The sequence below is a fragment of the Hemicordylus capensis genome, chromosome 6 (genome assembly GCF_027244095.1).
Source record: "Hemicordylus capensis ecotype Gifberg chromosome 6, rHemCap1.1.pri, whole genome shotgun sequence".
Taxonomy (NCBI): domain Eukaryota; kingdom Metazoa; phylum Chordata; class Lepidosauria; order Squamata; family Cordylidae; genus Hemicordylus; species Hemicordylus capensis.
In genome coordinates, this window is record NC_069662.1 from 124307411 (window position 1) to 124323047 (window position 15637).

Here is a 15637-nt window from a genome sequence, read left to right on the forward strand (position 1 = left end):
TGTGTCATGTATTCTAACCTTTAAATATTTTTAAATATTGTAAATTCTGTACACCGCCTAGAGATGTACACATCAGGCGATATAAAAATATGATAGATAGATAGATAGATAGATAGATAGATAGATAGATAGATAGATAAGGAGCTTCTGTTCAAAGATAAAAAGACAGCCACCCTACTAGGCATGACCAAGCCCTTGGCGATACATAAATTAGCTATGTGGATTGAATCCCATAATTAGAAAGACACATTTGGCTAAAATGGGGGCAAAGAACCTACAAATGGTTATGAAACTGAGGAACAGCATGGAACTCTGTGGGACTGAATTGGTTAGCTGCCAAGGAGCCAGACTGAATGGAACAAGATAATCCATGCCATCTAAAATCATCCAACTATAAGGAAAGCTTGTAGAACTAGGTGCCAGATACTCTAAGAACTGAGATAGAAGTGATTTATATGTGTACTGAAATTCTGAACCTGCCATGTCAAAAAAGGAAGATATAGATGGAAAAGTAAGGGCAACCAAAACGATTAGCCTTCCCAGACGATTGGAGCATCAACCCTAGAGAAAAGCTTGAAGCATTTGGGCTTTTAGTTAAGGAAGAAAATGGTGACTATTGGGTTGTTTGTGTGCGTAATAGAAGTTTATAAATTCTGCACAGTGTTTAGAAAATGGATAGAAAGAAGTTTTTCTCCCTCTATCATAATACTAGAACATGGGTTAATATGATGAAACTGATTACCAGTATCTTTGGGACAGGCAAAATAAAATATTCCAGATGCTACATAGTTAATGTATGGAATAATCCACATGGTGTTCGTAATAGGTGGTCCACATGATGTGCAGTGTAATGCTGTGTCCTAGGACTGCTGTGCATTCCTAAGGCAGCTCCACCAATGTGGAAAACTACAAAAGCAGTGCTTATGCTACGGCCCATTCTTACCAGCGTTTGGACTGTTTAGGTGACCACAGCAGCCCGGGATGCATTATTACAGCTCCAGAATGCTGAGCTAGATGACACTAAAAAGATATTTGAGCTAGATGGCACTAAAAAGATATTAGACAAATTCATGGAAGTCTATCCAAGGGTTCTTGGTTCTGATGGACATAAGGAGGCTCCAGATTTAGAAGCAATATGCCACTGAATACATTACTAGGGAGCAGCAGCAGAAGAGTGCTATTGCCTTCATGCCTTTGTTGTGGGTTTCCCAAAGACATCTGGTTGGCCACTGTGGGAATCAGGATGCTGGGCTAGAAGAACTTTTAATGTGATTCAACGAGGTCCTTCACACAATCAAAAACTGTGCTCTACCCACATTTGGGAGCTGTGTGTGCTCCCAATTTTCAGTTGTGTGGAAGCAAGGTAAGAGGAAAAGCTATCCAGGTTTTCGTCCTACCTTGCTTCCACACAATCACTTCTACCCAGGTTTCCTCCTACCTTGCTTCCACACAACTGAAAATTGGGAGCACACACAGCTCCCGAACCCAGGTAAAACACAGTTTGATTGTGTGAATGACCTCAACAGGTTGTTGTGTTATCTTACATTTCATATTGTTTTTCAAAGCTAGATCATAATTGTAATGAATTATTGTAACCTAAATTAATAAGTAAGAAGAAATGCAGCAAACATGTGAATGTTGAGAGGGATATTCACTTTAGAATCAACATTTTTTGTAGCCAACTTGTGCGTCTTGATGTCACTGTCACTATGACAACATTATGATAAGAACTAGTCACTCTAAGCTGCCGAGCAAAAGGATCTGACATCTACATTCTTGCATAAAGTAAGACAATCAGTGCATGAAATTTTGGGCACAATCATGACAGGTGGTTTATGGAAAAGGTCGCAACAGGGAGTGTTCAGAAACCCAAGCTACTCTTCGTGAGAGGTAAGACTCTATTCAGGGTTTTTAAAACAAAAACAAAAACAAATGAACAAACTAACTTCAAAATAATCACAGTGAGAGAATACAGTATTAACCTGTTAGATGCATGCTTTTATCAAATGCGATTTATACACTATAAAAGTTGTATTGAGTGTGTTCATATTTTAAGGACATACATAGTTTGTTGAGCTGAACACTACTGCAAATTTGATTCTCAGCTATTTTGGTCCCACTTTTAAAACTGCAATTCAGCTTTCAATTTTCTTTGATTTTTTTTTTAATTTTAAAATATTTGTTGCATGTGCAATTTTTTAAATGTTCTGAATAAAAAGTTTATTTTATGAGTGGTTCTAGTTTAAATTAAAATTTTAAAAGTTGCATTTTTCCAGTCTTGAAAATATTACAGTTGTGCTGGCACAAGCCTATTTCATTCCAAGTGAATTTTCATTTTGCTTCTACTTTGTTTTCTGTTATGAACTGCCAACATAACAACATTTGCTTTTTAGGAATATGCAACGTGATTGTGGCATTGAAGTATGACTCTATAAATACTATTTTCCCTGGCACTATTTCTCACTGTATCTGATCTGACTCCAAGCCAAAGCTCTTGGAGGGACTGTTATGTTTCTGCTTTGGCTGTCTCTTGCTATACAAACCTAATTAGTTAAATATATCCACAGTATGCTGGCTTGCTTTATCTTGACTTCACTTATCTGTTGCAAGAAGAAGAAAGCATCTGTCTAGTTACAATTGAAATAACTTTAATGGCAAAATTGTATGATTCAAATATATAATTCATTGACATTCAACTATCAATGAATGGTAACATGTTTCAGAGGATAAAATCAAGTGTTATTTCTACCCAATCTGAGCTTGTTTTATTTATTTCACCGTGTGGAGAGGTTATGTTTAAACTGAGCATGACTTAAGGCACTCATTACTTTTTGCCGTATAGTAAACTGAAAACAACTGAGTCATCTTAGAAACAACTAAAAAAATGTAAAAATTGGTAGCTTATAAATATTAGATGATCATAAGGATAAAGAAACGGCAAGCTGCTATTTCTCCACAGAGGAACTACAAAAAGTCCTCTTAGTGAATATTCTCTCCAGGGTAAAATGAAAGGTGAAATGCTACATTGTAAAAATGAGTAGCAGTGTCATTACAATGGCTGTATAGAGGTTGGTGTTCTGTGCAATGGTTACATACTTATATATGTAACCAGCCACTCATCATGTAGCTCAAGCAACTTTCTCCATGCATTCCACAAACAACCCTTCCTGCCAGCTGCCCCCCAAAGTTTTTTATTGACTTGGAGATAATTGACCATTTTGGTTGGTAAACTGCTGCACATTGCTAATGTGGTGACAGCCTCCAGTTGAAGCATTTTAGAGCAGCGCCGATGTACCAGCCTTAATGTATGTGCTGCTTTTGCATTCATCCTTCAAGAGAATAGGAAAAAATGTGGATAAAAACCTAGAGGATAATGCAATTCATGCAAAATGCTTCCATGCATGCACAGAGGGTGGTAGTGGCTATAACCTTCCGGCACCCGTCATTTCCCATGTAACCAAGGGCCACAGGCGAAAGGTTATAGCTCACTGCTGTAGGATATGAGTTGTATGGCAAAAGTCCCAGGTTTCCAAATTGGAACTTGGGTAACATTGCTAGGAAAGACTTCTTCATTCATTCTGGAGAGCTGCTGCCAGCCAGAGAAGACAATCTTAGTTTAGATGAACCAATGATGTGACTCAATAGAATACTCTTAAATGGGATTCTGCTCCAGAGAGCCTTAGACTTCAGTAGATGTCAGAATACATTTTCTTGCCTTTGGTGGAACTATAAACAGGTTCAAAAAAATTGGAATGAGGTAAGAACTATAGAAGTAAATTCTAGGTATTCATATCAGATCCACTACTATTCAAACTGATAATCTAGATAGTTCACTAAGGAAAGAGAACAGGGTCCTAGTAAGTAACTAGTTAGCCAGAGCAGATACGTTGATATTGCAGTATGAAAAAATGGTGAACATGCCTACAGAGATTTGGTGTAGGAAGGCTTGGATGACTATGTTGACAGCAATGATAATAATGGCCAGGGTCCAGGAAACAAAGTCCCTGGTTTGTTTCAGAAACAAGAGTGAAATGTGTACAATTTTGCAAGAATAACTTTCCACCTGAGAATGGAATCTCATTTATTGTTTACCAGATCAAACCTGGCTTAAAATAGACAATAGCCAGATATTAAGATCCTTATGTTTAAGGAACGTAAACCAGATTTAAGGAACCAGATTTAAGTTCCTTATGTTTCTGGTAAGGTGGCATATAAGCATATTAACTACACATGAGTGGCAAATGTTCTTTAGACACTGTTCCCCGAGAACTAGTATCAGTTCTTCTGTACCCTATGGAGACTACAGGCCTAATTCTAGGATCTGCATATCCTATCAGCAGCAATGGTTCTCTCATATTGTCCCTGGGATCAAAATGTCCTTGGCTATTATAGTATTTGTCCCCTTCCTCATCCTGCCACACTCTTGGCCCTATTTGGGCACAATAACAGTTGGAACTCTGAGCCTTGTAGTTCATAAGAGAGCAGGTTGCACAGAGTAGCAAATACCTTTTGTTCTAAAACTACAAGTCCCAGAGTCTCTAGTCCAGGGCTCCTCAACTTTGGCCCTCCTGCAGATGTTCTCCTACAACTCCCATAATCCTTGGCTATTGGCCACTGGGGCTAGGGATTATGGGAGTTGTAGTCCAAAAGCAACTGGGGGCCCAAAGTTGAGCAGGCCTGCTCTAGCCCTATTCACACTTTATGTTCAGTGCACATACAACCTTTGTACAAGTATGCACTTAAAAATCTGTATACATGTACAGTCATTTTCCACATTATGTTCAATGCACATTGTGTAGTCATACCATACATTTCCAGTCTGTACCCTGCATTTGAGAAGACCGGTCTGATTTGAAAATGAATGCATGTGCAGTCATTCCCACAAAACATGGACATGTGTGCATGTTCAATATAATGTTTGAGAAGAGCATCTTCACTCTCTCTCTCCTACAGTGGTGCACCTAGGAAATTTTGGAGCCTGGACCAAAAGGCCTTTGGGCCCCCCTCCCCCTCCATGGCAAGTTAAGCATCCCCCTACACACACACACACACACACACACACACACACACACACACACACACCCAATTTTTAACACGTGGGTTCTTGAGGGAACAAACAGCAACTGAACTCACAAGCATCTTCTATATTTTTAATTCTCTAAGATATACCCGTGGCTACTCCCATGTGTGGTGGCTCTCGCGAGAGTTCGGATAGCTGCCGGATAGCCACGGGTACAGGCAGAAGGGAAGAAAAGGGTGGACTGGCCAGCTGGGGGGGGGTGGAGAAGCGGCTGCAGCCAGAAGGGCGATGAGTGGGCGGAAGAAGGCGGCAATGCTGGAGGGATAACGGCGGGTGGGCCAAAAGGCAGGAGCGCCGGTGGCGGGGGGGAGATGATGGTGGTGGGCAGGTAGCACAGCCGCCCTCTCTGGTCCGCCTGCCAGCCAAAAGGCAGGAGCACCCAGTGTGTGGGGGGTATGATAGCAGTGGAGATGATGGTGGCAGAGAGGGCAGCAAGGTCTCCCTCTCCGGCCCACCTGCTGGCCAAAAGGCAGGAGTACCCAGTGGGGGGCAGAGGAGGGGAAGCAGCGGCTGGCTACGGAGGTAGAACAGCTGGTGGGGGGGGAATGAACTGGGGCGGGGAGAGAACAACCTGGGTCTGTGGGGGGGAGAATGGAATGGGTCTGAAGAGGGAGAATTAGGGGCGCAGATGGTCTGCACCAGGTCAGCTAATGTAAGAATATAAAACAGGTATATTTATGCAAATATGCATTGACAGAAACATTTCAACATGCAACTTAACCTATCCCCATCCTACACATTTCTTTCCCCACTCCCTACTCTGTCTCTAAAGCAGAGGTCATGCTTGGCTGCTTGGTACAGCACGGGCTAGCGGCGTGGCAACCACACTACCTGGGACACACTAAAAAGGATTTGGGGTCGTCCAGTGGGTTTGGAGGCCCTAGACTTTGGACCGGAAGTCCAGGGGTAAGAGTTCCTCTAAAGGATGGCTGTGCCATCAGGTTGGTGTTCAGAATGGTTTTTTTCTTGTGCTCCAATCTCTTTCTTATTGGATCCAGCAAATCCTACAAGAGCAGGACATCCATGATAACTAAAAGAAAATAAGTTTGTAGAAACATTCTCAAGCATGATCTTTGATTTAGTCACATTTCCTTCCTCATTGAAATGGGTTTGCAGTCCAGACTCGCAACCTCTAGCCCAAAGTTCTGCATAAAGTTATTGCTCTCCCTACAGGCTTAGCTCCTGGTTAGCTGAACCAACTGTTCTAACCATTATTATGTTGATATTTCTAAATTATTAATAAAACTGGCTATCTTGGGAGGGTTTTTTAATTGTCTAATACAAAGAGCTGTTTAAAAAGATTTACAACTTTAATTATACTGTTTTTCAATTCCTTAGTCCCAGTAGGTTGTTTGCTGCAAGTCCAGAGTACTGCATACACTTTGTTGCATTCAATTTATTTGAGCATTCCTGTGCTTTTAAAAAACAAAAATTGCTGTATTGGGGCAATATGGTAGAACCCACTACGTCCCCCAAAGTGCAAGCACACTATACTCGCATTATATGATTAATGGGGCCTAAATGCACCATTCACTCTGTATAGGAGAACTGGCTTCATTGTTATGTAAAGCAGATAAATAGCTACTGTGAAAGGGGAAAGGGTTAACACTTGTAAAGCACTTTCCATAGATGCAGAGCAACCTGTGCCTTTTTACTCAGAAGTAAACAATCCTATGCTGTTCAGTGGGGCTTACTCCCAGGCAGATGTGCAGAGGATTGTAACCTGTGCATTTGGACACGTTGTATCATTGTTGATGTTTCTATGTTTGACAATCTGAAAAAAACATTTTTACTCTGAATTAACATAGAACTATTTTACGGGACAAAAATTGTCTCTTTTTCTTTTTCTTTCTTATTTTTCTTTTCCAAGACCTTTCTTGAATGAAATTTCTATTGCTGCCCCCTTTTTAAGAGGAACTGCAGAAAGCAAAAAAAGAGAAAAGAAAAGAAAAAACAGAATGACATTCATACACCCACAGATTAGATCAATTAAATGCTAGGCATTTTATTTTCAGAGCCACTAAAAAGGAACCTTTATAATGATTTTAAATATAATTTTTTTATCTCTGTCACTTTCTCGACAAAAGCTATTGATTTTTAAATGCTGCTTTCCCATCATCCTGTCATAATTACAAGAAAAATGTATTACAAATAATGAATTTTTCCATATTTGTGCTTAACTGAAAAAGTCTGCGTTTTCTGCTGCCACAGAAATAATAATACATCAAGTTTTGTTTGCAGCAGCCCTATAGTTATAAAACCTTTCAAATTCCTATTATTCTAGCAAACGTAGAAGGTGGGGCAATGAGCACCTTCTTTCAAATTGTCTAAATTGCATTGGATTGGGTTGTGTACCACAAAGTTGGGCTGGTTTAGACAATACTGTCCCCACCCATGTGTTTAGGAAGGGAACGAGCCAAGAGTTTGTCCATTAGGACATCCTCCACAGATATCCTGATGTTGGCCTGGCAAACCCCTTTATCACATGAGAACAGTTTTAACAAGTATTTGGAAGGTGTACAGAAGGACCATTCAGATTAACAGGCCCTTCCACACAATAAAGTAATGTGCTGGGAGGGTGTTGGTCCATCTATGGAGGATGTCCCAGCGGGTGCATTCTTAGTGTGTCTCCTTCCTGAACACATGGGCAGGAAACAGTATTGTCCAAACCAGTATTGTAAAAACCAATGTGCAAATTGTATTGCAGTGGGGGAAACTGCAGCAATAGATTGAATGCACAGGCTCATCTGCACTATGCGGAGGCAATGGATACATAGGTTGCCTTATATGCATGCTTAATATCCCCATGATCTAGCAGAAATGCACCGAGCTACAGACTAAGGCTAATAACTTCCAGTAAATGTCATTGTTGCCAGATTTGGCTTATTTTAAGCCTAATTTTGGGTTACAGCCCATTTGGCTAATAGACCTTGGGCAAAAGACTCCTTCAGGAGCTAACACTTTGTGCTCAGCCAAAGGAGCAAATACATGGCCTTTTACACCCTTGTTAGAATAACTGAGTGATAGGCAAAGACAAGGCAGCAGGCTCATCCATAAACAAACAAAAAGTGTATTTGTGGACAGGGACGCCTGGTTTCGAAAACGTGAGCGCAAACAGAACCATTTTACGACTCATACAGAGCTTGAACTCCTCTTTGTCTCCTCACACCAGAGGACCACACCTGCACTGATTAAGTCCATCCTGGCAATGGACCCCTTTGTCTCATGATGATCACCCTCCCCTACAGGAAGGGATAACCTCTTGATTGACTCAGACATTGCCCCAGGACATGATTTTGGGTATATTTACCCTGATCAGGCCACAGGAAATTGGAATCCGATACGCTATGGAATCTCACAAGGCAAGCTATGGCTGCTGGCGCTTTCCTCTTGCCTCACCCTGCACCCTAACCTCAAGGAGGCACCAGACTGAACTTCACACACTGAATATGCTAGGAAGGATAGGTAACACTTCCCCTTCAGCCATCTATCTTCCAGGCTCCCTTGCCTTTCTACCTCACTCCTCCTTTTCAGGAACTTTTGGTAAAGATCCCTAAGTTCGTTTCCGGGTCCAATTCAAGGTGCTGGTTTTGACCTTTAAAGCCCTAAACGGTTTGGGCCCGGGGTATTTGAGGGACCGCCTGCTCCCAAGGGTTGCTGCCCGCTTGACGAGGACATCTGATGGGGCCCTGCTCCGGGTGCCAACAATGAGAGAGGCCCGGCTGTCGTGCACTCGGGACAGGGCCTTCTCTGTTGCTGCCCCCAGGCTCGGGAATGCTCTCCCAGTGGCCATTCGTTCCTCGGACTCCATCACGGCTTTTAGAAAGCTTGTAAAGACTTGGCTTTTTACCCAGGCTTTTACATAATCGTTTTTACTGCTGCTTCTGGGTGTTTTTATCTGTTGTATTGTTTTATGCCTGTTTTTATATATTTTTATACTTTTAGCATGATGTTTTTATTGTGTTTTTATTTTATGTTTTTAACTTTTGTAAACTGCCTTGGGGCTATCTTTTAATGAAAGGCGGTATAAAAATGCAAAAATAAATAAATAAATAAACGGAAGTACTTTTTCACACAATGTGTGATCCACTTGTGGAACTCTCTGCCACAGGATGTGGTGACGGCCAACAACCTGGATGGCTTTAAGAGGGGTTTGGATGACTTCATGGAGGAGAGGTCTATCAATGGCTACTAGTCAGAGGGCTGTGGGCCACCTCCAGCTTCAAGGGCAGGGTGCCTCTGAGTACCCATTGCAGGGGAGTAATGGCAGGAAAGAGGGCACGCCCTCAACTCCTGCCTGTGGCTTCTAGCGGCATCTGGTGGGCCACTGTGCGAAACAGGATGCTGGACTAGATGGGCCTTGAGCCTGATCCAGCAGGGCTGTTCTTATGTTCTTATGTTCTTAAGTAAACTCTCTGTTACTTTCTGTAAAGTGCTAGCCAATCCATTGAAGTTACATAGGCTTACATAGGAAGCTGCTATATACCGAGTCAGGCCATTGGTCTATCTAGCTCAGTATTGTCTTCACAGACTGGCAGCAGCTTCTCCAAGGTTGCAGGCAGGAATCTCTCTCAGCCCTATCTTGGAGAAGCCAGGGAGGGAACTTGGAACTTTCTGCTCTTCCCAGAGCAGCTCCATCCCCTGAGAGGAACATCTTACAGTGCTCACACTTCTAGTCTCCCATTCATATGCAACCAGGATGGACCCTGCTTAGCTAAGGGGACAAGTCAAACTCCCTTTGCCTTCTGTAATTCCTTCATTTTTCTTTGAATAAAGCTTTGAAACTATAACTTCAGCCTCCCTTATCCTTTGAAACATTTCCAATACACCTTACTTGCTTAAATTCTTTACTGTGTGAGAACTGCACCCCAAATAAGCTAATTTTAGCCTCACAGCACAAAAACCATAGCCAAGCATTCCCATGCTAATTTAGTCTGGATCCTCCTCACTGATTTTAATTATGTTAACAAACATTCCACAAACATTTTTTTAAAGTTGCCATCTTGATAAGTTGTTCCATGTTTTGCAATTATATGTCCACTGAAATACTAAGCAAGCGGGATTTTAAAGTTACGAATATATTGCTTATGGATGTCTTCTCTCTAGAATTTGGGGGTAACTATTATCAGAGGTTTATTTTTCTAAACAGTTAAGCTCTTCTCACGATCAATGAGAAGACCTCTGTGGAGGTGTGCAGGGAGAGCGGGTTTGACACACCCTTCCCGCAGACGACTGAGCTCTTTCCCCTGGGTGGGCGGATCACCCCCCCAGATTACCAGCTGTGCTCTTGGCAGCTCTAGGGGTTGGGGTGCCGGGAGGGGCCACCGTGCATCACCCCACCACCAGATATCTGATAATGTACCGTGCAAGTGCGCAGTGCATTATGGGAACCCCCAAGTGTGCTAAACGCAGCTGCAAACAGCCGTGACTGACACACGATTACAAAAATGAGGTTAAGGGAGTGCTCACTCCCGTACAGTGGCGCAGCTAGGTGATTTTGGCACCTGGCTGTGCCCATGAGGCCCCAGCATGCTGAACTGCTGCTTTTTTGTAATTTTAGCCACCATGTGTGTGGCCGGGGGGGGGGCACCTCCTCATGGTGGCTGGGCCTGTCTGTCTGTCCCAGTGGCCCTTGAAAACTGCAATGCACTCCAGCATGCCTGCACAGTTTGAATAGATCATCGCAAGTCCGTGACAGGTGGCTACTTAGGTGGGTTTGCCCGTGCAAAACCAGACTGGGTTCCCTTAGCCCGGTTTTGTGTGTTTGTGTAAATAGCCTCAGTGTGTTGTTTTAGGCTTATTGGGGCTTAGATTTTTCTAGATATAACACAACTTATTTGATCAACTAAAAAGTGCTATTGTACAACAATAAGCCTTCTGATAAAAGACAAATTAGGTTCACTGCCATTAAATGTTATAGTGACTGAGGCATGTGCTGTTTGCAGGATAACAAAAAATGACCCTACAGGCAAAATAGTAGGGATGAGCCTGAATTGTTTTGGCACCTCTTTGAAGAGGCGCTGAAATGATTCAGCTCCCTGCAGCCAAAATGTTTTGGTGCAAGGTGAGAACTGTCTTTAAAAGGAGGCAGGCAGGTCTTGCCTGCCTGTTCCTCAATCCCTTGCCTTCCCATTGCGGCACTCTTCTAAGTAAAACTACTCAGTGAAAGCAGCAGCTCATGCCGCTGGCTCCTTTAAAGCACTGCAGTGATGGGATGCGCTCCCAGTATCCCTTGCATGGCATTGGCACAGAAATGGTATTGACTCATGCACCTATGGGATGTGCTCCCTTTGAGGCTGGAGGTGACCTATAGCCCTCGTCATCATCAGGAGAAGGCATAACCCCCCTAAATGTGTACTTGGAGGTGGTGATGGGCTGGAACTACAGGTTTCTTACATGTAACTTTGGTTCTTCTAGCGGTCATCTGTCCTTTTACACCAATGGGCTATGTGCCTGCGCAGAGACCTAATCAGAACCTAACAAGCTCAATTCTCCTGCTTTGGGCTGGAACCCCGCCCCCAGCCGCTATATGCAGCTGCGCCACTCCACATCTCCTCAGTCACAGAGTCCGCCTTTAGGAGACCCTGCAGGGAGGATGGGAGGGTATGTAAAAAGACAGATGACCACTAGAAGAACCAAAGTTACAGGTTAGCAACCTGTAGTTCTTCAATGTGGTCTCTGCCTTTTACCCCAATGGGTGCACAACAAGCTAGCACCCAAGGAGGAGAGAACAAACTGAAACAATATGTAATCTGCAAGAAGTATTTATTTCAAAAACATGTACATCAATTGAAAATGGATTGCAGGACAGTTCTGCCAAACATAGCAACTTTCTGTGCCCTGGCATCAATAGCATAATGACGGATAAAGGAATGGAGCAAAGCCCAAGTAGCTGCCTGACAGATAGTGTCCAAAGGGACCAAAGGCAACAGAAGTCACCATGGACCTAACTGAATGCGCCTTAACAGTCTCAGGCAACTGTTTATATGCTAATTTGTAGCAAAGTTCAATTGTAGAAACAATCCACCTAGACGTGGACTGAGCAGAAACTTGTAGATACTTGCGGGGGCTATCATATAGAACAAACAGAGAAGGGGTATTCCTCCATTCCGCTGACCTCTGGACATAGAAAGCTAATGCCTTCCTGACGTCCAAGTGATGCAACCTGTGCTCTTCATCAAAGGAAGGATTCTGGAAAAACACGGGCGAAGTGAGTGGCAAGGAATGATGAAACATAGAAACCACCTTTGGAAGGAATTGGACATCCGGTCGGAGTCCCACCTTGTTCTTGTGAAACTGTAGGTACGGTGGATCAAACCTCAGGGTCCACAGTTCACTCACCCTCCTAGCGGAGGTGAACACCACCAGGAAGGCAACCTTCCACATCAGGAGATGGGGGTCAACTGAGGCAAAAGGCTCAAAGGGAGACCGTAGCAATCCAGCCAAAACCACCAACAGGTCCCAGGCCAGTGACACAACAGGGTCATTTGGGGAAACGTGGGACAACCCCTTCAGGAAACTCTTAACTAACGGGTCCTTAAACCAGGAAACCCCAGGGGCTGATGAATGCACCTTAATGGCTGCCCAATATACCCTGAGAGAGGAAAGCTTCAGACCAGACTCTTTCAAAGATAGCAAATAGGTACAAATATCTTGAACAGACAGGTTAAGCACATTAAACCCATTCCGAGAAGCAAAGGAACAGAAACATGTCCATTATGTTCATATTGATGGCTTCCACATTGATGGCTTTCTTGCGACAAGCAGAATGTCTCTGAGTCTCACCAGGAAGTTGGTAGGATATTCCAGGCTGTCAGATGAAGGGACCGAACATCCGGATGGAGAACTCATGCTCTCTCCTGTGATAGCAGGTAAGTTAAAGCGAGGAGGCACACCCAAGTCACTGCCAGCCACCTCAGAGCTGCAAACTAAGGCCTCCTGGGTCACCAGGGGGCTATCAGGATGGCTCTGGCATGGTCCTCCCTCAGTTTGTGCAGAACCCTTGGAATGAGGGGAAACAGAGGAAACAGGTAAAGGAGGGGGTCTGTCCAGGACAGGACAAAAGCATCTGTCCCCTCCCCTGGAGCAATAGAGGGACACACTGAGTATTGGCCCAAGATGCAAAGACATCTAGAGCCGGAGCACCCCACACTGCGAATATGCCCTGGAGGACACCCCGGTCCAAGGCCCATTCATGGGAGACCGTTGTCAGCCTGCTCAATGTGTCTGCCTGGGCATTCAGAGACCCTTGGATGTAGACTGCATGAGGTGACACCGTATGCGCCACACACCAATGCCACAGATCTAGTGACAGGAACAGAAGGCTCCTCAAAGTCATGCCTCCTTGCTGATTTATATAGGCTTTCGCTGTCGTATTGTCTGTCTAGATTGTCACTGAGCAACCCACAATTATGGGCAAGAAACCCTTAAGGGTATGGAATATGGCCAACAATTCCAGATAATTGATGTGCTGACCTTTCTCCATTGATGACCAATGGCTGCTCAGGAGAATGCTGTCCAAATGAGCGCCCCGACCTAGCTCCGGCGCATTGGTCGTAATTACCCAGCGTGGCTGGGAGACCTGGGAGGGGGTGCCAAAGTTCAGATGACTAGCCTGATGGTCGCATCATGTCGCAGCTTCCCGAACCCATCGAGGGGGCGTGTGCTCCAAACTATCCATGTCCCGAAGAGGGTCAAACACATTCAGGAACCACCATTGAATGATGCGCATCCGAAGGCGCACATGAGGGAGCACATACGTGGTGGTAGCCATTTGTCCCAAGAGGTGCTACACCGAATGCATGGTCTTGCCTCTGAGGCCACCTCCAGCCTCAGAGGCAAGATGCCTCTCGATACCATTTGCAGGGAAGCAACAGCAGAAGAAATGACATGCCCTCCCCAGTTTGGTGGCTGTGGACCACCTCTAGCCTCAGAGGCATGATGCTTCTCAATACCAGTTGCAGGGCAGCAACACTCGGAGAGAGGGCAGGCCCTCACTTCTTGCCTGTGGGTTCCCCAGAGGCATCTGGTGGGCCACTGTGTGAAACAGGATGCTGGCCTAGATAGGCCTTGGTCCTGATCCACCAGGGCTGTCCTTGTGCTTATGATCTTATGTAACTGCATTTTTGAAATACTTAGTAGCAGCCCTGCTTTTGGAAGCCGCACAGACATGATTTATAGGTCCTCAGAAGTAGTGCCTGCATCTCTCTCTTATATGCATGGGGATCTGCACAGTATGGGAGCCACTGTTTTAAACAAAAATATGCAGTGACAGCAACACTTGGGTCCACTCTTCTGATCCATTCCCAATTCCTTTCCATGTTCCAGCAACTCAGTTCCCTTAGACAGGGAAGAGGAAAGATGTAATATGTATCACAGGGATCGTGGTGTGCATTTGCTATGAGGTAATCCCTTTCAAGCAGCAAGCTTGCTAGAGGCAATGTGTCACCATCTGTGACTGAGCACTGAGGTATCTTTTTAGTGAAGCACTCACTTGCCAGTGACGAAGCTCAGCAGAGAAACCTGATCATGGGCTCCGGCTTGGATCTGGTGCAGGCTGAACTAGTTGCTCCTTAGACATATTAATTTCTGAGAAAAATCATTGGACATATCCAAAGTAATATAGTATAGTTACTATTGCTTCTGGCACATGAATATGGCCTGTACTCTTTGGCGTACATATAAATATATGGACAATTCCCACTAATCATTCTTCCACTGACAATAGGATAAAAACTGAAAGAAACAGCTAGGTGTTCTGAATTAGTGCATGTTCAGCATCCAAGGTTGGTATAAATGCTAAAGAACTATGGTGTCATCCCTGAAAAGACCTGAGAGTGGGTTGCCAGTGTTCAAGTACGCTCTGTTCGGTTACCCTGAAAACAACAACCTTGTTCATGTTACTAGTGGTGAGTCACTACCATGGTTTTGCTGATTTTTTTCTGATCATTACAGACAAGAGCAGCACAAAATTACTGTAATTGAGGCTTAAATCTATGACACTGCACTGGTTTTTTGTTTGCCTGTCTTTGGGGCTAAAAAGGTTAGATTTCTATAAATAGCACACAATCCAATAATTGGTAAGAGTTGTCTGTTTTTTGCTCTTGGGAATCTGTGACATTTTCTTTTCTTGATACGAAGTTCAAGCATTTTAGGTAAACACAATGATTGCCTGTCACTGCAAATTTTCTCCTTAAATCCACTACACCTTTTAATCAGTATTTACCCACGTTCCAATTCTTATAAGGTGCCTTCAGTAAATCATGTATGCTTGCTTTTCTATGTATGTCATGCAGAATTGTTGTCTTTTCATGTTCCCTAAACTGGGCACCATGGAACTTTCTGGATTTAGCAGCATGTGATCTTAAGAACACATACCGTACTTAAAAGTAGTGCTGTTGAAATCATTGGAATATCTTACCATTGCAAGTAAGCAGTCAAAAATTACTGGCAGGTTCCAGCATATATGTCAAGAGTGGGTGCTTGTAGTTGTCTTCTTCTGTTGACTCTCTTGCTGAGTCCTTTAAAAATGGATTTTCTGCAACAGGGCACATCTTT

The 15637-nt window shown here is 43.7% G+C and overlaps 1 protein-coding gene across 1 annotated transcript in view; it reads left to right on the plus strand.

The window, feature by feature from the left end:
• The first annotated feature begins 1761 nt into the window (after positions 1-1761).
• DGKB (diacylglycerol kinase beta) overlaps positions 1762-15637 on the plus strand; it is a 418263-nt gene continuing 404387 nt past the window's right edge. Inside the window, exon 1 of the mRNA XM_053261933.1 lies at positions 1762-1890. The gene's annotated coding sequence lies outside the window, so the exon portion shown is untranslated. The remainder of the gene's footprint in view (positions 1891-15637) is intronic.